We start from the raw sequence: 26,134 nt of genomic DNA on the forward strand, positions 1-26,134 counted from the left end.
ATGCCCTGGCTCGTGGTTAAATTTGATTTGGAAAATACTGTTGAAGCTGTACCAAAAAACTGGTATTGTGAAAAATCTTCGACATGTTACTGGCCACCAGATGCCTGTAATAGCTTTGCCATTGAAGAAAAGATCAAAAATCAACAGACTCCGGATCGTTCATTATGGAAAACATATTCTGCTGTAATCTTGGGGCAATATGGTAAGCTTTATTGATGATATAAGAATACGAAGATACGCAACAAGTCCTTATGTAGTTTTAAACACTCTTTCTGTCTTATTTTTCCTTTCCTTAACTTTTTCTTAATATTTTGCAGCTCTTTTCCCGACTGTATTTACATTTTTTCTTTTTATTTACTTTTTCAATATATATTTTCTGATGTGCAAGTCTTAATATTCATTAATTATACTCATATATTTTATATATAGCTAAACATTTATTATTACATGAGTGCAGAATTCTTTTAATATATGTGATTTTGTATGCATAATTTATTACATAATAATTTCATAAAAATGTTTTTTGTTGTTAGATGGTTCAAAAATCCAAGAAAAAAGCTAATAAAGCTAAAACTACTAATGAGCTGTCTTCGCATAATGAAGATATTACAAGAAAACGTAGAAAGCAAGAATACGAAGAAAGCAAAGAGATAATAAAAGTCGAAATAAACGATTATCAGATACTGACGATACATCCTTAGATAATGACTCGAATGATGGAAATATTTACCCCGTCACATCTTTTCTAAATTCAGAAAAAACAGTGAATGGTAAATTTATTATTTATGAGTAATATTATTATCTATGAGTAAAGCTCACTGTTGCATTTAATATATATGGTTTCTTTAATTTAACAGACATTCCCCAAGTGATTACTGTGCATGAACATAAAGTACCAAAAAAAATGAAAATAGTGAGTATAATTGTAAGAAATAGTAGTTCTAAAAAGTTGTTGATGGCTATATGTGGTGGCAACAAATTGTTAAAAGTGATTAAAAAATATGTTTAATAAGTAAATTATAATATACCATATTATTTTATTTTTTACAGATGTTACGAATTCTACATCAATTACAAATTCAGTTGTCGTGAGCGAGAATGCTTTTTCAAAATATCAGTCGTTAAATTCAAGTGAGTAAATTATGTTTGTATTTATAATATTATTCTTTTATATTTTATGAATATTTCTATTTGCACATATATTTGTGTGAAATATTAGTAAATTATTGTTAATTCTTTTTCAGAATATTATGAGGAAGTATTGAAAGAAATAAACTTATTACATCTAAAAGTTAATGATATGTTGGATAGCATTAACATTATCATTAAAAGTACAAAAGTAAACACTGAAACTCTCGTAAATAATGATAGATCGGAAGTTTTAAAAATCATACATTTGTTTCCAATGACCGAAGAATCATTAATTGAAGTGGAAGATTGGATTAACGTATCAATGGATAATAAAGTAGCATTGGTATGAATAGACTTTCTATCTCAATTTTTATATGAATTTAATGTTTTATAACGATTTAATATATATTAAAATTTAATGTTGATCTCTCTCTCTAATAGCCTTCATTTAAAAAACTTTTTAGACAAGTGCTCGCTAGACCAATTAGATTAAATCATCATTAAAATTTTCATTGCTATAGATAATTTTTATTTCTTTTAAATAATTAAATATTAATAAAATATCTATTATTAATATATATTATATAAGATATTTAAAAAGTGGAGGTTAATCACTCGGTGGGTGATTGTGAATCCAAAAACAAGAAAAAAATTGGTATAAACATAGATCCGGAAATTAACTTTGGGATATTTTATGTTGAAATTTCAAATTGCTTTACTTTACAATTTTTTAAGAAGAGATGGCTTTTACAGTTTTTATAGTTTTTACAAGTTTTTAATTATGTTATAAATTATAAAAACCATTTCTTCTTTCAATTTTGACAAAAAGTTCTAAAGCAAAGTAATTTAAAATTTCAACATAAAAATGACATTATCTTAAAATTAACGCATTTCCGGAGCTATGTTCATATCAATTTTTTTCTTGTTTTTGGATTCTCAGTCAATTATCGAACAATTGATCATCCCACCTTTGAAATATCTTGTATATGTAATCTATATTATATACTTTATATTATTATGTATATATTTATTATTATGTATATATGTTATAATAATATATTTTTAATAATATTATTAAGACGATTTGGCAGAAAGTATCCTAGCATATTTTTATATAGGGACACTCCTGAGCATAGCGTTACACATTAATAACATAGACCAAACATTCCGTCTGCAGAGTGAAGCCAAAAGTTGCAAATGAGATAGTTGATTTGCCCCTAATGCTTTCTTACTCCATTTTATTGATCATATTTTTTCTATATGATAGAGTAAGAAAGCACTTTAGAATTTTTAAGTCTCTATATATTGAATATATAAATTTGAATTTAACTGGCTAAAAGAGCCGTACGCGGATAGTAGTGCGTCAGTAACAACGAAAATACAATTTTTTGCTGTAATTAAATGGTTGTGCACGGGGTATGAATTTTATTTGGTACGATGCCAAGAGTTATTTGGAATTGAACCTCAATTAGAGACTTAAATACCATTCGCGTACGGCTCTTCTAACCAGTTAAAAAAGAACAAATTCAAATTATATTATAATTTTTATTTGCACTTTTTATTTTAGACGCCATAACTTTAACAACACCGAAACGGATAGATAATAGCGAAATTGGTCGCTATTTTTGTAAATTTGCAGACACGCATTATGTTTCAAATGAAATGCTGGCGAGAATTTACCCTCACGATGCGGCTGTGACTGCTCAGACAACAATATCTGAGAAATAATATAAATTAATATAAATTATATTATGTACTCTCTCATATGTGTGTGTTTGTGTAAGGACTTTTCTCAAAAAATTGCAACGCACATAAATAGAATTTTTTTAAAGTTACATCTTGCGAATATGTACAACATTATTACTGATTTTACTGTTACATTTTACTGCCACAATCAGTCGATCATACTTGAGATATAAACATTTAATTTTAATAATCATATTATCAATTTTTTCATAAAAATATTAATATAATTAATAATATATATTACGTATTAAATGAAATGCTATAGAAGCCTTTACTCTCAGGATGCTGCTGTAATTGCCCAGACAATAATATCTAAAAATTAATATATAAATTAAAATATATAAATTACAATATATAATATATAAATTATGTACTTTGCGTGTTTGAGTTTGTGTCTGTATTCGTATTTCTGTATTTGTGTGTACGTGTGTGTATTTGTATGAAGACTTCTCTCAAAAAATTGCAATGCAAAATAGTTTTCTTTAAAAATTACATTTCACAAATATGTACAATTATTATTACTGATTTTATCAATTACATTTTGAGTAACACAATCAGTAAGATGTAAGATATAGACTAGAATTTTAATAATTAAATCATCGATATTTTTCATAAAAATATCAATGTAATTAGTAATATTAATTAAAATTAATTAAATACTTATTAATTTTTATAAAAACAGACGAGACATCTGAAAGGCGACACACTATCGACTAAAGTGTGCTTTCACGCTTCTTCACAAAACATTTTTTATTCTGCTCAAACGTCTTCCCTTAACTATTCCTGACAGATATCGATCATCTCGCTTATTCTGGATAATTTTATTTATTCTTGAGTAAAGATTTCGATACACTTCAAGAATTAACCGATATCGATCACCTTCGATTACGAAATTCATGTTTTTGTTGTAACGAAAGAAATATAAAAGAGAGATTTTAATAAGATAATTAAACCCTCTGTCAATGACTGTCAATTCTATTCAAAGAAATTGTAAAGAAGTGTGAATAAAATCAGTATAAAGTATATATTTTCTCAGTTTTGTAATAAATAATAGGTACTGTATTATTTTGAATTTTTTGAAAATTTATTTCTATTTTTTTTCATCGTTCAAGAATTATCTCGTTTTAAATGTATAAAGTATAATAAAATTTAGTTAATAGTTTGAGTTGAATAAGTTTTACAGCAGTTCGACTTCCGATTGTATAACTACTAAAATAAAAAGTTTTACCTGGACCAGAAAAAAACGTGAGCGATATTAAAAAATTTTTATAATAAATTCAAATTCGTCATATTTTTACAAATTATAGTAACAAATAAATTTGAAACTAAAATTACGTTTTCAGAATTATTATCGATCAAAATAGTAATTGATAATAGTATATAGAATACATTTTCATGAAAATTTAATAATATCTCAATATTTTAATAAATTAGATTTTAAATTATTTTCGTGCGCATTTTTTATTTCTACAAATTGTTCGACTAATTTTAAAATCTTTTCAAAATTGATTTATTTATTCCTCTATATAATATTTGTATATAACCTCAACATGTTTCCTCTTTTCTTTTGTTAAATATTTTTGATAATTTTAATATTATTTTACATTAATACACTTACTTGTATGTGCATCGAATGCGCATACATGCGATATACATGGATGTATATGTATTTATGAATATTCATAGAATATCGAATGGATATATGTGATATGTATATTCATTCAATACGATAGCTGGAATATACATAGCATATACGTCTTGTACATTCCATGTATGTACATCGAATGCGCATACATGCGACATACATAGATATATATATGTATTTACGAATATTCATATTGTATGGATATATGTGATATATGTATATCGATTCGATAATAGCTGGAATATCCGTAAGAATATACATAATGTACATTATTCCATCCATGTTCGTTAAATACAAGTATTAGATATGCGCGAAAATACTGCTGTTACTCTAGTGTTTTTCTAAAGGAATAGAGCATTCAATCTATTCTATTATTAAAATAATAATATATATATATATATATATATATATTAGGAAAAGAAAGAAGGAAGAGACCGTGCGCCGGGGGCCGGCAATACCGGAAATTCATATCAAAATGATGGCGTTGCTGTACATATCCGCCAATAAATAAATTCGCGTAATTCTACTACGTAATATACTGAGAACATCTCTATAATATCTCTTGTAGTATATCATTTTTGATATATTTTCAGAATATTATCAGAACATCTCTTGTAGTATATTATTTCTCGTATATTCTCAGAATATACTTTTACGTATATTCTGAGAATATACTTTTACGTATATTCTCAGAATATACTTTAGAATTACGCGAATTTATTTATTGGCGGATATGTATAGCAACACCATCATTTTGATATGAATTTCCGGTATTGCCGGCCCCCAGCGCACGGTCTCTACCTTCTTTCTTTTCCTTTGTGCTTGTGACGAGTGTACAACGTGATTCTTCATGTAATCCTAATTAATCGCAGGTAATTCTTTTTATATTTATTTTAAAAAGCATCAAATATTCAAATTCAGATATTTTCACATTATATAAAGATATATTGGTCATATTTTTTGTTAGTACTTGCGATAGTTTATGATAAAAAACGTTATTGCAAATTAACCTTAAAATCGCATATTTTTGAAACTTGTCTAATTTTATCATGAATTTATAAGATCAAATAAAATATATATTTTTAAATACTTATTCTGTAGGCAATTATATACTTTTATGCATATTTGGGCACGTGTGTCTTCCCTGCGAAGCATGAGATCGGTTGCGCATGAGCGGCCGAATAATATTTTGACGACAGCGAGTCGATATCGATGGAGAGAAGTATTAGATCCACCTCCATATCGATGGAGAGAAGTATTAGACCAAGACACACGTGTTTATATTTCTTTGACCTAGCGACCTCAGGCAAGAAGCTATCGAGTGAATATACGTGCCATCCGAATATTAAACTCTCAATTTATATTATTTGCTTGGAGTTATTTCGTCCTTCTATTTCCTGACCGAACGATAATTAATAAAATACGCTCACTACAACAATTCAGAAGTGGGATACAAACGGTGAAATTACAAATTTTCGCGGAGTGAGTCTTTTCGTGCCTGTAAGTAGAAATTGGTCTTTATTGAAAGTTTGACGCGCGTGATCGCGATATTTGTTGACGGCAGTGACCTGACTAGTTTTCGTGTGTCGGTTTTATTTGGTGATCTGACGATTCTTTGGTGAAAAGAATTTTGTAACGATTGTCGCGTATTAATTATTGAGATTATTAACGGTCGCCGAATTGATTTTCGTCTTGAGATTTGTGCTCTACGTGATTGACATTGAGACGAAAATATTTGTACTTTTCGAAAATTGTGACCTATAACGCGTGATATTGAGTGTGCGACGTCATTGTTATTGTCGATATGGAACGGGCACCTCAGGATATTTTGAACGATTTAACCGTTGTTAATTTGAAAAAGATAGCGCGACAAATTGGACAGTCTCCGACGGGAGCGAAAGTTGAATTGGTGGCGAGAATATTGTCTGTTGACGAAAGTGTTTGGCGGAGTGCATTTGAGCGTCTTACGGGCAGCAGTCTGGCGCAGAATCTATCGTCGCCGGATTTGGATGCAAGTGCATCGACACAAGGATCGCAATCTGGTGGTGGGATGGCGTCGCATCACGAAGAAATTGTGATAGCCCCGGATCATTTGGCGATGCCACCAGAACTGATGGCCCGGGAACTTGAACTATTGCGGCGTGAGAAGGCTCTTTTGGAGCGGGAATTGAGTCTTGCCCGACGGGAGGCAAGTACATCGCCTAGCGTCGAGAGTGGTGCTGTCGATCGTGTTGACTCGAGATTCAATATTCGCACTATAAGCGATCTATTGAGTGAATTCCGTGGTGATTGTGATAATTTTGATGCTTGGAGAAGACAGGTTGAACTTTTACGCGCGACTTATCGACTCGATGAAAATTCGACCAAGGTATTGATTGGTCTGCGTTTGAAGGACAAAGCCTTGAGTTGGTTTCACTCGAAGCCTGAATATTTACAATTGCGTGCTGTTGACTTGCTTTACGAAATGTCTCGCATATTTGATAATCGCCCCAGCAGATTAACGTTGAGAAGAGATTTTGAGAGGCGCAAGTGGCGAAATAATGAGTGCGTTTTGGTAAGACACCGCTACCGTAGCGCTATAGTTTTTTCGCTACAATTGTAGCTGATTGTAGCGATAAAGTTAGTAAAACTGGGTATAGCAGTGCTATACTCAATTAGCGTTACTGCTGTCAAAATTTTATTTTAATTAGAGTCGCGTTCGCTAAGTGATTTGAATAATGAATATTGAAGATTGGCTTATAAATGAAATATTGTTCGATGAAGATTCATCAGATGAAGATAATGAAGAGGAAGAAGCAGGACTCATTTTACCTAACCTGCGAGGTAAATAAAAATAGATGATTTTGTAACAATAATTATGGCAATCTTTAAAGAATACAAAATTTAATAATCTTATATCCATTTTTTAAAACAAGGAAACGACCCCGAGGTCCTGCATGCCCTAGAAAATGCAGGTGAAATATATCATGAAATGTTTTATCCTGAAAGACAGAATGATGAAATTGTAACTTTAAATTATTTTGAAGAAGTAATACCACGTTATAACGATAATCAATTCCATTCGCATTTTAGAATGCATCGAAGAACATACATGGTAAATATTGATTTATATCTATTATTATATATTAACCAAAATAGGCACTATTCAATATTTACATTCTTTATAATTAATTTTTTTATTTTCAGGAATTGGAAAATATAATGAGACCTCTAATTAGACAAAGAGAAAATGATATACCATTATCGAAAAAATTATTTTTAACATTATGGATTATAGCCACGCCAGAAAGTTTTCGATCTGTTGCAGATAGATTTGGCCTTTCCAAAGGTGTAGCTTGGAACATTTTTAAAGAAGTGGTTTGGCCGCTAAAAAGAATTATGCCACGTTTTATAAGATGGCCAAATGATGCGGAATGTGAAGAAAGTGAAAGGGTATGTTATTTTGTGTGTTCCAGTTTACAGTATTTTGAATACTTCTTATAATATTTTGCTTATTAATTTTCTTTTAATATTTTTAAAATTGAGTTGTCGATTTCAGGTTTTTCGAATTCGATCAAGAGGATTTCCAGGTGTTGTAGGAGCCATTGACGGTTGTCATATCCCAATTAAACAACCGCCCAGGAATGCAAATGATTATTACAATCGCAAAGAATTTCACTCTATTATTTTGCAAGGTAGAATTTAAATGCTTTTCTTGTAGGCAATTTTTGCAATGATTATATTTTATTACAGGTATTTGTGATCATACAGGAAAGTTTATCGACTGCCTCATCGGTCGGCCTGGACGTGCACATGATGCAGCAGTTTTTCGGAGTAGTATTATTTACGACAGACTGACGACCAAGTAAATCCACTTTTACCTCCTCAACGACATATTATAGGTGATTCTGCATATCCATTGCTTCAAAATGTGATGACTCCATTTCGAGACAATGGAAATTTAACCCCAGAAAAATCTACGTATAATACTAGACTTTCCTCGATTCGATCGATAATAGAACGAGCATATGGATTGCTGAAAGGAAAGTGGCGAAGACTGAAGTATCTTGATGTGCAAAGTACTGAAATGGCAAATTATATTATTGCAGCTGCATGCACTCTTCATAATTTCCTTATATTACATAATGAAATCGAAATGAGAGAAAATTTAAATATTAATGAAAATATTGAGCATGAGGATCATGGCAGCGATGAAAATGATAATAATGATGAATTTCAAGATAATGGCCGAATGAAAAGACAAGAAATCGCGAACAGATTTCAATAAATAATATAATTAAAATAAGATTTAATTAATTAAAAAATAACAAAAGCTTTAATTGTTCTATTGATTTTTATTTAGACAAAGTATTATTATTATTAGATTGTAATAACATATACAATAAATCGTTCCTTTTTTCTAATAGGTCGTTTTTCTTTTTAGCTAATTCGTTTTTTTCCTCTATTGCAGTCGCAAATCTTTCTAACTGCTTTTCAATCATATTTTCAGATTTCTGCTTCTTCTTTATACTTTCTAAAATCTTGATTTTTCTTAATTCTAGTTCTATGACTTTATTTCTTTGGCTATACAGGTTTTTCCTATTTAATGATACCCCTTCATTCGAATCTCTCGTGGAAGTGTCATGAGAACTTGTTTCATCATTTGAAATAGAAGAATGTTCATGAGGCACGTTATCCGATGATGTCGATGGTATCTCCATGCTACTTTCTAAGTCACTGTCCAAAAATGAGTCATAAGATGATGAAACACAATGTATATAATTCGAAAAAAATTTACAATTATTAATATCATTTAAGGGTTGGAAAAATAATGTTGATGTTGGTGATGATACCCTGCGCTTTGAAAAATCTATAGCTTCGTAAGTAGAATCTTGCCCACTATCCATTGATGAGATTCCTTCCTCGAAATTTACAGACTTATCCGTATTGAAAATTTCGTCTATATCGTTGTAAAACTCCCAGTCCTCACGGCCTCTCCCAGTTTTTTTTTTATTATTTTTTATTCGTTTATATGTTGACTTCATGTTTCGAATTTTTCGATCGATGCTATGGGCATTTATCTTGGTATATCCCAATACTTTCATTTCGGTTTCCATTTCCTTCCAAAGGCGATTTTTTTTTATTTTGGGATTCCGAAATTTTGGGAGCCGCTCCAGATATTTTGCCAATAAAATTTTGGTTAATTTACGGTTCCATTGTACTTTTAAATCTGAAACTCAGAATATATTGTAATAATAATAAACAAAAGTAAACGATTAATTTAACAATTTTAATGCTTACCATTATCATTATTATTATCATTGTCATCAATGCAGGTATCATCAATGTTGGTGTCATCAATGCAGGTGTCATCAATGCAGGTGTCATCAATGCAGGTGTCATCAATGCAGGTGTCATCAATGCAGGTGTCATCAATGCAGGTGTCATCAATGCAGGTGTCATCAATGCAGGTGTCATCAATGCAGGTGTCATCAATGTTGGTGTCATTAATGATCGATTCTGCTGCATCATTAGCAAATAAATTTGCAAAATATTCTGCACAGTAAATTTTATCTGGAATAAAATAATATTTTATCAAAATTTTATAGATAAATTTGCTTATAACCTCTATTTGCATAGTTATAACTTTAAATTCGCATGTATTTCATCACCAATTTTACTTACCTGTTTGTAGTTTCAAGTGAATTTCATGTGACTCATTTACTTCGTAGTCTTTATTATTGTAGGTATAAATTACTGTTGTAATATCTTCACTATTAACGTCCATCACTAATGTCCATCAACGTATTGCGTCTGTCCCGGGCAATTATAAAAAATGACCGCTACAGTTGTAGCGAAATCTTGCCGGAACGCTCTCTTGTAGCGCTACTGTAGCGCTACTGTAGCGTTACGGTAGCGGTGTCTTATCAAAACGCACTCAATGAGACGTTCTCCGAATATTATCACGAGAAGGTGGTTCTCGCGAATAAAGCATCTATCGAGGAGGAGGAGCTGGTCGATTGTTTAATTGACGGAGTGTCAGATGCTCGAATGCGGAACCAGGCGCGGATGCTGCGTTTCGCGTCAGCGGTGGACTTATTGGATGCCTTTAAAAAGCTGTCGCTAGATAGCGAGCTGAGGGGCGGTGCGGAGCGATTCCCGAAAGGACAGCGACCAGGGACGTCGTCAAAGTCGCCGAGGAAAGCGGGGGCTTCCGCAACGCGGGGTAACCCCGCCCGATGTTATAATTGTAAAGCGGCTGGACATTTTTCCAAGGACTGTAAACAGGAGCAAAAACGCGAGAAGGGCTCGTGTTTCCGATGTGGCAGCTCGGAGCATCGAATCAAGGATTGTCCCAAGTCGAAGCCGGGAACGGAGAACACGACGAGCGTGATACAGACGACTTCGACGAGTGCCCCGTATTTGGTATCTTTGTTGTATCAGGTCGTGGATGAGTCGGATAATATATGTAAATATTCTCTCGTAGCAATGATTGATTCGGGATCCCCAATAAGTTTGATAAAAGGTAGTTTTGTCCCTACTCATGTTCGCGTTGCAATGACAAAAAATCAGTCTTTTTACGGTATCAGCGGAACTGAATTGGAAATTCTCGGAAATTTTGAAACGGTTGTCGCGGTTAACGATGTCGAGATGAAGATCAATTTCTTTGTAGTACCGGACAATACAATAACTTGTGCCGTTTTGCTCGGTAGAGATTTCACTTCGTCGCCGTTGATTAAAATATCGTTGGGAAAGAAATTTAGTATCTCGAAAGCAGATTCGGAAAATATAGATGACACCGATTTTTCGAGTCAAATTTTTCATATCTCGTATGTCGATCATCCATCGTCTGTTGCCGAAGCATTGAATATCGATTCGCATCTCGATTTCAATGCGACAAAGCGTGTCGAATATTTGTATGAAAGCGAATATGTTGCCGAAAAGAAAGTTATGAGTCCTCCGCAAAAGGTCGAGATGGAGATTAATTTGGCGCACGACCGACCTATTAGTTTTAGGCCGAGGAGACTCTCATTTGCTGACAAGGAAAATTTGAGGCAGATGTTGGACAGATTGTCGCGGGAACAGATAATAAGACCAAGTTCGCCCTACGCTTTTCCAATTGTACTGGTATGTAAAAAAAACGGCGAATCGCGATTATGCATTGATTATCGCGAATTAAACAAAATAACTGTAAGAGATAATTTTCCGACTCCTTTAATCGACGATCATTTGGATCAATTGCGTGGAAAATCTTATTTCTCGAGTATCGATTTACGGATTTCACCATGTAAAGGTTGCCAACGGTTCGGTGAAGTATACTTCATTTGTGACACCCCTGGGTCAATTCGAATTTTTAAAGATGCCCTTTGGATTGACGAATGCTCCGCGGGTTTTCCAGCGATATGTGAACGACATTTTCTGTGATTTGACCCGCACAAATAAAGTATTAATATATCTCGATGACATATTAATTGCAACCGAAAGTGTCGATGAGCATATGGAAATTCTTAGTGAGGTTTTCAAACTGGCTCGACAGTATAGGTTGCAGTTCCGTCTAGATAAATGTTCGTTTCTGTATCGCGAAATTGTCTATCTTGGATATTTGATTAGTGAGAGCGGCATTCGACCCAGCGTCGCAAATGTGGAATCCGTTGTTAATTTCCCAGTGCCGCGTAACACGAAAGAGGTCCATAGATTTGTGTGCTTGGCTAGTTATTTCCGACGTTTCATTAAAAGTTTTTCGATTGTCGCGAAACCACTTTACGATTTAATTAAGAAAAATGCAACTTTTCAATTTGGTCCGGAAGAGAATCGCGTGTTTGAGTCGTTGAAAGAAGTGTTGTCGTCGCAGTCGATTCTTGCTATTTATTCGCCGAGGTTACTAACGGAATTACATTGTGATGCCAGTGCAAGTGGATTCGGTGCGATTCTGTTACAGAAACAGAATGACGGCACTATGCGGCCCGTGTCGTACTTTAGCCGTAGAACTACAGCGGTAGAAGCACGGTATCACAGCTTCGAGCTGGAGTGTTTGGCGGCCGTGTATGCAATCAAGAGATTCCATATTTATTTGTCCGGAATTCCATTTACAATTATTACGGATTGCAATAGTTTCCGTCTCACCTTGAGTAAACAAACCGTAAATCCGCGTATTTCTAGATGGGCAATGTTTTTGCAAGACTATGATTACAAAATTGTACATCGTCCCGGTAAGCGTATGTCTCACGTCGACGCATTGAGTCGTTGTAATAGCATATTAGTTTTAGGACCGAATACTTTCGAGCAGACGCTGTCGATTCGACAAGATAAAGATTAAAAAATTCGTGCAATTCGAAATAAGTTAGAGAATGCCGAGGATAAATTTTACGAATTGAGAGATGGCCAAGTCTATCGTAAATGTAAAAATAAAAAATTGTTGTTTTATGTTCCCGAAGGTATGGAGTCTAATGTGATTCGCACTTGCCATGACGACTTAGGTCACCTAGGTATTGATAAAGTTGTCGATAATATAACTAAAATTTATTGGTTTCCGAATTTAAAAGAGAAAGTGCGCGATTATATATCCAACTGTTTAAGGTGTATCGAGTTCTCTCCAACTTCCGGTAAAATGGAGGGACATTTACATAGTATCCCTAAAGGAAAATTGCCGTTTCAAACAATACATGTAGATCATTATGGTCCTTTAGAAAAAACAGGAAAAGGATATCGATACATTTTGTCGTTGGTAGATGGTTTTACCAAATTTATAAAATTATACCCTTGTAAAACTACGAAAACCGAAGAAGTGATACGGCACCTAAAAGATTATTTCCGTGCGTACAGTAAACCCAAGCGTTTAATAAGCGATCGAGGAACGTGTTTCACCTCACAATTGTTTGCGAAATTTATGGAAGAAGAATCTGTCCGTCATATCTTGATTGCTGTCGGTACTCCTCGCGCTAACGGACAAGTAGAACGTTTCAATCGGGTCCTTACACCTATGTTAGCAAAATTATGTGATGCACCGGAAAAATGGGATAGCATATTGGGAGATACTGAATTTTCTCTAAATAACACCCGCTGTCGAAGTATGGATAATACTCCTAGTCAATTGTTGTTCGGGATTGATCAATTGGGAGTTATAAAAGACGGGATTCGTGTTCTTCTCGACCCATATTCCGATAGTGATAGAGATTTGATAGCGATTAGAGATCGAGCGGCAAATGTTATCGAGAATAATCAGCTTGCTAATGAGAATTATTATAATAATAAGCGAAAGCGTGCGACTATCTATAAGAAAGGTGATTATGTTATGATTTATAACACTGACGTAACTCCGAGAGTAAATAAGAAATTAATATATTGTAAAGACCGTCCTTGACCATGATAGATATATTGTTTCGGATATTGAAGGTTTTCAAATAACCCAGTTGCCGTACACAGGAACGGTTAGTGCGGACCGTATGAAAATGTATATTGACGAGTAGACTAACAATAAGATGTCGTATGTATTCCTTGTGTTTATTTTGAATTTATTTATTTATTTTGTATTATACTGTTTCGTAAATAAGAATTTGACGATCGACTATTGAAAGCATTGTTGTATACATGGCCGAGACGGCCATAATGTCAGGCTGGCCGAACTGTAGGCAATTATATACTTTTATGCATATTTGGGCACGTGTGTCTTCCCTGCGAAGCATGAGATCGGTTGCGCATGAGCGGCCGAATAATATTTTGACGACAGCGAGTCGATATCGATGGAGAGAAGTATTAGATCCACCGACCAAGACACACGTGTTTATATTTCTTTGACCTAGCGACCTCAGGCAAGAACCTATCGAGTGAATATACGTGCCATCCGAATATTAAACCCTCAATTTATATTATTTGCTTGGAGTTATTTCGTCCTTCTATTTCCTGACCGAACGATAATTAATAAAATACGCTCACTACAACAATTCTAAAACTTTTATAATATTGCGGCATTGTCACAGAGAATTGCAAGTTGAAATATCTACGCTTTCTGCAGATAAAAATCTGCATGCGTATGCTTTTTTTGTGACAATACTATTTGATCTTATAAATTCACGATAAAATATAGACAAGTTTCAAAAATATGCGATTTTAAGGTTAATTTGCAGTAATAACCATAGACACATCAGATATGTCTATGTATACATCAGAGCTGTCCACGTTTTGCACTTTTCGGCCAATTTCCGAGGCTCACCGCCTAGCGGCCCCCACTTACGCTCGAGACCTTAGCAACGCGTTACCCGGTTGGCCCGATAACCGTAGTTGCTAAGGTCTCGAGCGTAAGTGGGGGCCGCTAGGCGGTGAGCCTCGGAAATCGGCCGAAAAGTGCAAAACGTGGACAGCTCTGGTATACATATATACATATTATCGTGTCATAAATTATTGTGCCATATAGATATTTTTAATAATATAAAAGTTATATATCTATTTAAAAGTAAAACATTTCTTTTTTAGTTAACTATACATTGGCGAGAAAAAAATTAAAAGATGCTGAAGAGTTATCGGATCTAAATTCTGGTACTGATAGAGATGAATATTTAAAAAAATCCCGAAAAATTAGAGCCGCAAAAATATTAGACGAAGATACGAGTAACGACAGTGAAGAATCGGATAGTTCACTTATTTCGAAACTTCCAAAAGTTCCTGAAAAGCATAATTATGCAAAAACTAAAACGACGAAAAATGCAACAGTTTCACAAACAGGTAAAAGCATAATAAAATAACATTAGAAAAAATAAACTCTAAAAACAAGAAAGTATAATAACAAAATACTGATTTACAAATTGCAGATTGTAATTATAATAATATAAATAGCTTCCAAAAAAATTGTAATCATGAAAAGTCGAAGGACACGTGCATTCAACAAAAATCACAGGATAATTTTCGTAAGCACCCATACAGCACCAAAGCTTTCAGTAACATTTCAGAAACGTTGCAATATTGCAAGTTGCAATGTAATATTGCAGAGATATTACAGAAACGTGCAATTGCAATATTTCACCGAAATAATTCAACAATATTGCAGAGATATTACAGAGACGTGCAATTGCAATATTTCACCGAAATGATTCAACAACGTTGCAGAAACATAATCTTTTTGCGCGCCTGCGTAAACGGCGCATTGTATATATTAGGTTTTAATAACATTCGTGGCACGCGCAATTAACATATCACGCGTGTACGCGTGCACCGTACATGTACATTTTTGTGTGAAGTATCGTTGTGCGACTGGCGACACATTATTATCGCTGTAAAACGTGTGTTTATAACGAATAAAATTCTGAAAAGATAAAAAAGGTAAATAAAAGTATCATTTATTTTTCTTTTATTCAATTATTGTTTTATGTAAAACGTTATTGTTTGAAGGCCCAATTATGTTTTAGGTTATAGAAGACACGTGGCTCTTATAACTACTTCTTTATTTATAAGAAATTGAGAATAGTGGGAAGGAAAAGGGATCCAAAAGATCTATACAGAAAAAGAAGGTATATAGTAAAAATATCACATATTATTTTTTTACCCAATATTGAGTGCTTTCTGACAACGAACACGCAGTGATATACACTTGAATCTGTGACACAGTCTTACATAGTCTTTTATGTAAAAATTATAAATTATTAGCTTATTTATAAATATATTGATTTAATTATGTAAATTACATAAAAGTCTTAAAATTTTACTTTTAACAAAATTTATAAGTTTTATTTATTAATAAAATAATATTTTTATTTCCTATCGCAATATTATTCTGTTGAGAAATAAAAGTGGCCTAGTATAAATGTCTAAAAATGTTGGTATTTGTTGTGCTAGAATTGGAAAGCACTAGTGTGCATATTGTATTACATAATATCTGGTGTATATTGCCTGAAAGCATTCATAATTGTTTTACCTCCCAGATAGCACAAGTGATCATTATGAGCTCAACTTTATGAATTCATATGTAATCTGTTCAAAATGAGCTCAAAAAGGATTCAATATTCTAATGGAGCATAAAATGAATTCTATATGTATTCAAAAAAGGATTTAGAATTGATGACATAAAAATGAATTCGCTGTGCTATCTGGGCTATAATGTTATTGCATCGCTGTGGTCAAGACTGTGCTACGAATGCTTCAAAACATTATTCTACCTTTATTTTCATAAAATGTAGAAGATAGAATAATGTTTTAAAGCATTTGTAGTACAGTTTGCACCACAGCTTTAAAGATCCATTAAATTAGATTAAATTTATCGTATGAAAAAATAGGCATTTTTGCATATAACTTAAATATTTTTAAATAATCACAATACACACATTAACATTTTCTTTCCAATTTTTTACAGGAGAATATTGTTTGTGTATATATATATATAAATTATTCTAAATTATTTAAAAATATGTATAGTGTACAAAAAAAAAATTTTTATATTTCTAAACGTCACATTCGGCGAATTATTGCAAATGAAACTGCAATTGATATTGCAGGATCTTCCACACAAATCAATGAATTAATTGCTGTTAATACGTTTGATGAAAGAAATGATATAGATCTCAATGAAAATACAGAACAAAGAATTATTACATACTCATCAGCTTCATATAATAATACTCATTGTCAACATAAAAATAATAATGTAGAAAATAATAATGTAGAAAAATATAATGATAATAGATCTCAGAGTCCGAATATTGATATAAATAACAGCAATAACAATAATGACGAAGCATTTAGAAATGCTATAGCTGCATGGAGTTTAAAATATAATATTCGCCACAATGCATGTAATGCATTGATAAAGATTTTACAGGAACACACATCCTGTAAATTCTTTAGAGATGCGCGAACGTTGTTGAAAACTCCACGACAAACAGAAATTTCAAAAATATCTGGAGGCGAATTTTTTTATTGGGGTCTAAGTAACGTAATTAGAAGCATGTTATTAAAATGTAATTTTGAACACATTTATTTACTATTAAATATTGATGGTCTTCCTATATCCAAATCGTCAAACGCGTCTTTATGGCCTATTTTAATTTCAAATACAATGCAAAATGATGTGTATATTGTTGGTGCATATTTTGGACATAAGAAACCTGAAGATTCAAATGTTTTTTTACAACCTTTAGTAGATGAATTAATACATTTCATAAATGAGGGTTATTTTTATAATAATAGCATAATAAAAATTAGTTTATTTGCTTTAATTTGTGACGTATCAGCAAAATCTTTCGTATTATATACAAAAGGCCATACTGGTTTTCATAGCTGTACTAAATGCATTATTAAAGGAGAATATATAAAAAGTAGAATTTGCTTTCCAAATAGAAAATTATACCCTTTGAGAACTGATGAACTATTTAGTATGAATGCTTATAAAAATTTTCAAATTGGTTATAGTGTTTTAAATAATGTTCCAGGATTTTTACCTATTAGTAGTACTCCGTTAGATTATATGCATCTTATATGTTTAGGCGTTGTAAAAAAAATGATTCTTCTTTGGATAAAGGGACCGTTGAGTGTGCGTTTAAATAGGAGAGCAATAAATAAAATATCACATCTACTGCTGTTAATTAAAAGTTCAACACCAAAAGAGTTTGTTAGAAAACCAAGATCCATTAGCGATATTAAACATTGGAAAGCAGTAGAATTTAGAAATTTTCTTTTATATACAGGACCTACAGTATTATGTCATATATTAAAAAAAGATATATATTATCATTTTCTCACACTGCATGCAGCTATGACAATTATTACATGTCCAAATTTATGCCAAGGATATTTTTTAAATTTTGCAGAAGCATTACTTAATAATTTTGTCACATCTTTCCAAGTATTATATGGTGCAGAATACATTTCACATAATGTTCACAATTTATTACATTTGTGTTCTGACGTTAGAAAATTTGGTCCAGTAGATAATTTCAGCGCTTTTCGCTTTGAAAATTTTATGTCCTCTATTAAAAAACAATTAAGAAAAAATGAAAAGCCTTTACAGCAATTAGTAAAAAGATACAAAGAAGCTGAATCGTTATTAAAGAGTAATTATAATAGTAAAAAGTTATATTTATGTAAGTACTTGCACGAAGATGGACCAATATGTGATAATCATGATATTAAATCGCAATATGTGCAAATATCTAATGACAAATTTTATATAAATTGTAAAAGTTTTGCAAATAATTACTGTATTATAAAAAATGGAATATGTATTCAAGTTTTAAACATAATCGAAGATACAAATAATAATATATTTTTCATTGGTAGAAAGCTTACATATGTGAAAACTGTGTACGATAAACCTTGTGAATCAAGTCAATTTGGCATTAAAGTGATGACTATAGAAAACGATAACAATTTACATTCTTGGCCAATTACAGACTTACTATATAAAGTGTGGAAAATTAAATGTGGAAATGATTCAAACACATTTGCAATATTTCCCTTAAAGCATGTAGTTTAATATAGTGTTTTGTGTTTTTTGTAATATTTTCTGTTATTAAAATTTTTTTTGTGTCTTAAAATATTTCTTTTTATGTTTTAAAATATTTCTTTTTGTTTTTTTAAATATTTCTTGTAACATATCTTTATATACACAAATACAATGTTTTTTATACGCTGTCAGAAGAATGAGTAGCGGGTTCATAATTGTGGAATTCGACGATGGATTGCAACTTATACCGGCAGTATGGTTTAACGCAGATAAGCAAACATGCATTTGGCCGAGTCATTATAAAACAAAATTACGCATTAATAAAGCAATAATAAAACAAGAAACACCACAAAATCGGAACCACAAAATGAATCGGATTGGGAAGAATTAACTATAAAAAGAATTTTTGGCGTAGCAGGTAAATTAATTACAGCACATAATCTCACGCGCATACATGTATATATTATATGTGTGTATGTATACCTATATATTATTTATCATAATTTTTATAGTATGTATATATTATTTATCATAATGTTTTATTTTACAGAAACTTATGAAAAGGGAATCGAAAAATTAGTTACTGCCCAAGACACATCTAATGTAGAAAACAATGAAGTATCATCTAATGAGTTACGAGAAAGGAAAAAACAAAAACGACGTATTAATGCAAAAAGAAATATTAGTTCATCTTCTTCAGAAGAGGATAAAGAAAATCGACAAATCCAAAATAAAAAACAATTACCTTCTCTTCCGAAATTACAAGATTTTGTATTAGTAAATACAGTTGTGGAAAATATTGTGCAAGACGCAAGTACGTCTAAGGATATACACGAAGGAACTTCTATTAATAAAACAAATAGCAATGGTAAATAGAAACTATAAACACTTATTTAATATTCGTAAATAATCTATACTAACATTTGTATTATCATTTTTGTATCTCTCTCTCTCCCTCTTTTTGTATACAGATGTGTACAGGCAATGCATTGCAAGCGATTCAGGATTAATTGTTGAAAAAACTATTAATGTTGATGAAGAAAACTATGTTTCTAATGGTACGTATTTTGTTAATTTCAAAACTTTTATGTTAAAATAAAAATGATGTAGTTTATGTACACACGGCAACAGAAATATTTTAACATACGAATTTATGCGCATAACAGTATATCGGAACACACATATTTCCTTTTATGCATTTGACATATACATACAAAGAAAATGTATATATGTTCCAATATGTACATATATAAATTCGTGTTAAGACATTTCTATTGCCGACCATACAATACTTAAAAGCATATATACATATATACATATTTACACACACAATACTGTTAACTACATAATAAATTTATTAAGTTAATTAATATCCTTTCAGACTTCAAGAAGCAAATTTTATATAAACTAAATAAAGTTTTATATAAATTGGACTCAATGCAAAACAAAATGAATTTGCTTGAAGAGAAAATGTTATTTCCAGTTAATGTACACGAAGAATTTATTAATGTTCAATTACCAATATCATTATATGAAGATTTACTATTATTTGAAGAGCAGCTGAGTGAAGAAAGATTTAAGAACAAAGTAGTAAGTCTATTTTTTTCTACTATTAGCATAATTATATACCGAGGTAGAGACAAATGTACACAGACAACAACTTTACTAGTGTAAAATCACGCAAATGGCTATAAGTATAACTCGATCATATCAGTCATATATATATATAGAGTTACAAACATGTATAATAATGAAACACACACACACGATTAAATCTTTTTATCCATATTGATGATTAATAAATTTATTAAAACATTTACACGATGCTTTTTTACTAGCATGCTTATTTTAAACCAGATATTCTTTCTTTTAAAGTTAAAATATTTTAACTTGACTATGCTAGTTAGATAAAAAAGTGCTATATTTAAAAATACACAATGCTTTTTCACCAGCTAGCACACTAAGCATGCTAGTAGCTAGTAAAAAAAGGATCATGTAAACCACGCTTAAGAGTTACTTACTAAGGCTGCGTTTCTTATTGCCAATACTGAAAATATATAGTATATGTAACGTAAATAAATTTTCAGTACTAAAACTGAATTTTTAAACGCAACTTAAATATCAGTTAAATTCTGACATTTTTCATATATTTCGTTATATATATTATGTAACTATGACTAGCATATATAATCGGCTCATAAAGGATGTAACTATTAATATTATTACGCATAACGCGAATTTACACCAGTAAAGTTGCTGTTATGTACATCTGTCTATTTGGGTATGTATATATTATATATTCTGTATAATATTTTATCATTAAGTAATACAAAGTCTGTATTATTTACATTATATTTTTTCAGATTAATATTTTGAAATTAGTGGATGGAAACAATCCACATGTTATGATACGCAACATGCTAAAGAAGCTACTAACAAATACTTTTGCTCAACAATTCAGTTGGGCTGGCAAGAAGGCTAAACGTAGTTTTAAAGATTTGAGGCTAGCAAATGTAATCATACGTAAGTTCATTTCATAATATAATTGTACAATTGGTATTTTTAATATATTGAATCGTACATTTTTTGTATTATAGAAGCTGTTCGTACAGTACACAACCAAATTACTGATACAGAAATTGGTGATTCTATAGCAAAATGGCTTACTCAAGGTACTTTAAGAGCTCAAAGAGAAAAGTATGTTTATTGTTTATAACCGAATATCATGAATTATTTATTATTTCTTATTTAAATTAAATATGATTAATATAATTACTTATACATTTTTAGGGTTATGTGCGCATAATCTCGCGGATAAACGATTGGAGGAAAATAATATTAATATAAAATATTAATAGGAAAGAAAGGGAAGAAATAGAGAGAATTCATGATAGATATTTAAGATGGATATTAGGGGTGAGAAGAAGTACAGCAGGGTATTTAGTAAGAGAGGAAGTGCAAAGAGAGAGGATGAGGGGAAGGGCCGGTGTAAGGGCATGGGGATATGAAAGGAGGTTAGAGGAAGGAAAAGGAGGAGAATTAGCAAGGGAATGCTGGGAAGAGATAAAAAGAAGGGCGAAGGAAGGAAGGGTTAGAAAGGGATGGGAAGAGGAAAGGAAAGGTTATTGGGAAAAAGGAGGTTGGAATATAAAGGAGGTAGAGGAAGTAAGAAAAGAAGGAGGTGTAAAGGGAGAGGAATTATGGGAAAGGGAGAGAAGAATGCAAAGGGAAGAAAGATGGGAGAAGATAAAGGCGTCGAAATGTAACAAATGGTATCAGTGGATTAAGGGAGAGGAAGGAGTTCCAGGATATTTGAAAAAGGGGTGGGGAGAAAGTAGGTGGCAGAGGATAGCGAAGTTTAGGCTAGGAGATGGGATAAGAGAGGGAGAATATTGGAAAGAAGAAGAAGAAAGGAAATGTAGGTTGTGTGAGTGGGCAACGGAGACGTGGGAACATCTATGGGAGGAATGTGTGGTGTGGGAGGTAGGATGTACATGGCAGGAAAAAGTTGGGAAAATTTTGGGGGGGGAAGGGGAAGGAGAGGATTGGTTGAGGGAAGTGGAGAGGCTTATAAATAGGGAGAGTGTGAAGGAGAGATTGAAAGAGGGAGAGAATGTGAGATAGGAGAAAGTCTGTGAACGGAAACGGGAGTCCAGGAAGGGTAGGGGGGAAATAGCGTGCGTATGCGTATAGCAATAATAGCGAGCGAGCAAGCGATATCTTTCTCTCTCTCAAAGTATAATTTTAATAATTTTGTTTTTTTTCGTAATTTTTTGCGATGGCGAATTTTGTTATTTTTATTTTTTTTGTATTTTTGTAGAACAAGTGTTAAATTCTTTTTGTATGTTAGGTTTATTTATGTTTGTCTACTGTATTTTTTTTTGGTTTTCGATATATATGTAAAGACGCTAGGAAGAGGAAGAGGAGGTATATGTGTAAAATTTTGTAACTCTGAGGAGAAACAATAAAGATTATCTATCTATCTATCTATCTATAAAATATTAATATATACAGGATAGCCTACATAAAGTGTTACAAACTATTTTCTCCGTCACTGCTAGATATATTAACTTTAATTTTTTTTAATTAAATGGGACAAGGTGCTAGAAAATTTGATGAATAAAAAAAATGTCGGGAGTCTTTAAACAGCAAAAGGGGGGCTCCCCGTTTGTTTCTTAAAGGCCCCTGACATTTTCTTTATCCATCAATTTTCTTGTTCCATTTAATTAAAAAAAATTCAAGTTAGTATCTCCAGCAGTGACAGAGAAAACAGTTTGTAACACTTTATGTGGGCCACCCTGTATATATACATACATATACATATATATATATATTATATATATAAAATACAATAATATATTATACTACAATAATAGCAAAAAAAATTATTAAGTGCAATTAATATGTATTAATATAACGTTGCGTTATTAAATAAGAAAACTTTTGTTGTGATATATATATATATAGTACAATAACAAAAAAAAATTATAAGTGCAATTCATATGTATTAAATATGTAACGTATTAAATAAGTTGCGTATTTAATAAGAAAAATTTATTGTGATATATATAGTACAATAGATGATATATATAGTACAATATAACAAAATAAAACAAAAATAAAATTTATTAAGTGCAATTAAATATATGTAACATTGTGTATTAAATAAGAAAAATATTAAAATATATATATATCTTTCACTGTAACGTTAATATGTTATTGTAATCTTTCTGAGGGCACACATTTTAATGTTACTGCAATGTTTTATTGCAATGTTTCTGAGAGCACACATTTCTATATTGCTGCAATGTTTCTTGCATATGTTTCCCAGGGCGGACATTTCAACGTTGCCGCAATCTTGCAACAACATTGCAGAGATATTTCGCAACTTCCATGCAATATTACAATGTTTCAGTGTAATGTTTATGCAATGTTTCTGTAATCTTTCGGTGCTGTATGGGCATGATTTTGTTCGAAACATTATGTATTAAAATAATTATAAAAGATGTTTATATTGTAGCTAATTAACATTAAAATTTTGACATTGAAATGTAATATAAAAATTAATTTTTTTTAGGTGAACAATGTGATGATGAAGCCTTGCCTGACACGTTTGCAGGACATCAGTCATTTACTACGGATTTAGATTCCGTTGATGAATGTATTGAAACACAAGCCACAAGCATGTCAATCCGATCAAATATGCAATCTCAATCTGATGAGGCAAAGAGCACGATATCTTCAAATATGAATAATAAACAAGGTAATATATTAACTGTAGTCTTTTTTTTTTAGTTACGACTATCTGTTACATAGGCTGCTTTTGCGACACAATCAAAATGATCCTGCGCTGTGATTGGTCAAATTTGAAATTTCTTTAAATTTCAGATTTGAGCAATCAGCGCAGGATTATTTTAATCTGGATTATTTTGATTCTGTCGCGAAAGCAGCCATAATTCAAAGTATAACACGAATCACATATATAATGTTTAAAAAGAAAAAAATTTCTGTACTAGTTTTTTAACATTAAATTTTTCATCTCTACATAGAAACAGAAAATTTTCAACGGTTTGTCATTGGAAAGTTAATCAGTTTCGAATTGAAAATAAATTCCATTCAAAAGCATTAACAACTCATCGTAGAAAAACTTCCGATTGCTATTAACATCAGAGAAGAAGAAACAGAAAATATAGACATTTTTCAAGATTTGCCATTGCAAAATCAAAATGATGTCCAAGCAATGGAAACGAAATTAATGAATGATACAATTTATCGAAACCAGATGGTAAGTTCAATCTTGTCATATTAATTCTACAAAGTATCTTTGGAAAAAAGATAGAATAACTTATTCGGTAGAAGATACAATTTTTAGTAAAAGTTTTAGTATAATTATTGTTAAAAAACTTTTTATGTATCATATTTTTAGAATGTAACATAAATTAATAGAATTACCAAAATGGAATTACTGGATTTATTATGTGCTACAATATTTGCCGTTACTTAATATATTTAAAAGTTTCTGAAGAACAATATATATTTACATTCAACAAGCTTTTTTAATAATTTTTTAAAGAAAATATACGAACATTTTTTTACAAACATTGAAACTTTAAATCTTTTAATTACTTTTCAAATTCAAAATTGATATTTTTGTTTAAAAATTCTTTATATAAAAAAGTTTATTTTTAAATAAAAATATAATAAATTAATAAATATAACAAATATAAAAACGAAATTATATATTTTGGCTAAATGTTTTAAAATAATTATTTATAGACAAATGTTATATTAATATGCAAAGTAATTTTATATGCAAAGTAATTTTATATACAAATAAATATTTGAGAGAACATTATTTCCATATATACACAAATATTTGTTTTATAAACTTTTATAACACAATTTTTAAAATAATTGTAGATTAAACAATTGGTTCGTGTTATATGTAAAGATCTCAAGAGTTCATGTATACATTTGATGAGGAGAATATTTTCGAACGATGTAGCAGTTCTTTACAGCTGGTATGGGGCAAAGAAAAAAGAAAAATTTTCACAGCTACAAATTTGTAAAGTAATTATGTGTAAGTAGAATGAATTAATAATTCTTTATTTTACATTACTAAAATTATTTGTTACAATAATCTATAACAATTTTTTTTATTTAGTAATGTTAAAAAGAAAGCATACTAAAATGTTCAGATTTTTAAACATTCCCTTTTATATGTAGTAGAAATGAAATATACAAATATCTCTTAATTATTACTCTAAATTAGATTTAAGAAATTTGTCCTAAAATTTATTAAATAAATTCTAAAAAAATTTATTTACTCTTTTCAGGTGTAATAAGAAAACTGCATCAAAATGCAACGGATGAACAGATTTCCGCGCCAATAAAAATATGGCTAGCCCATGCAAAAGAACGTATGGGGAGAGAAAAGGAGCAAATAAGCACAGCACACTAAGAATAAACGCCGGTAGATGAAGAATCTGTCGTGAGGATAATCTCGCCGGATTTCAGATTGAAAATCTGTGATTGATTTTGAAAAAGTTTTACGTATAAAGATATATATACACAATATATTTTAGGCTATATATTTTCAAATCTATTATTATTTGATGAGATACTTAATTTGAAATTAAGTGAAATTTTGTCTTATTAAATTTTTATTTAATTGTATTTCAATTCAATCTTTTAATTTATCTTTT

General features: G+C 31.1%; 1 protein-coding gene and 1 pseudogene across 8 annotated transcripts in view; one reads left to right on the forward strand and one right to left on the reverse strand.

The window, feature by feature from the left end:
• LOC145941600 (uncharacterized) lies at positions 1-26,038 on the forward strand (annotated as a pseudogene).
• The window catches only part of LOC145941602 (uncharacterized), a 296,529-nt gene that overhangs the window by 218,582 nt on the left and 51,813 nt on the right, over positions 1-26,134 (reverse strand). The window lies entirely within an intron of this gene.

This window comes from Prenolepis imparis, unplaced genomic scaffold (genome assembly GCF_030444845.1).
Source record: "Prenolepis imparis isolate NDT839.2.m4 unplaced genomic scaffold, iyPreImpa1.0 SCAF_10, whole genome shotgun sequence".
NCBI lineage: Eukaryota > Metazoa > Arthropoda > Insecta > Hymenoptera > Formicidae > Prenolepis > Prenolepis imparis.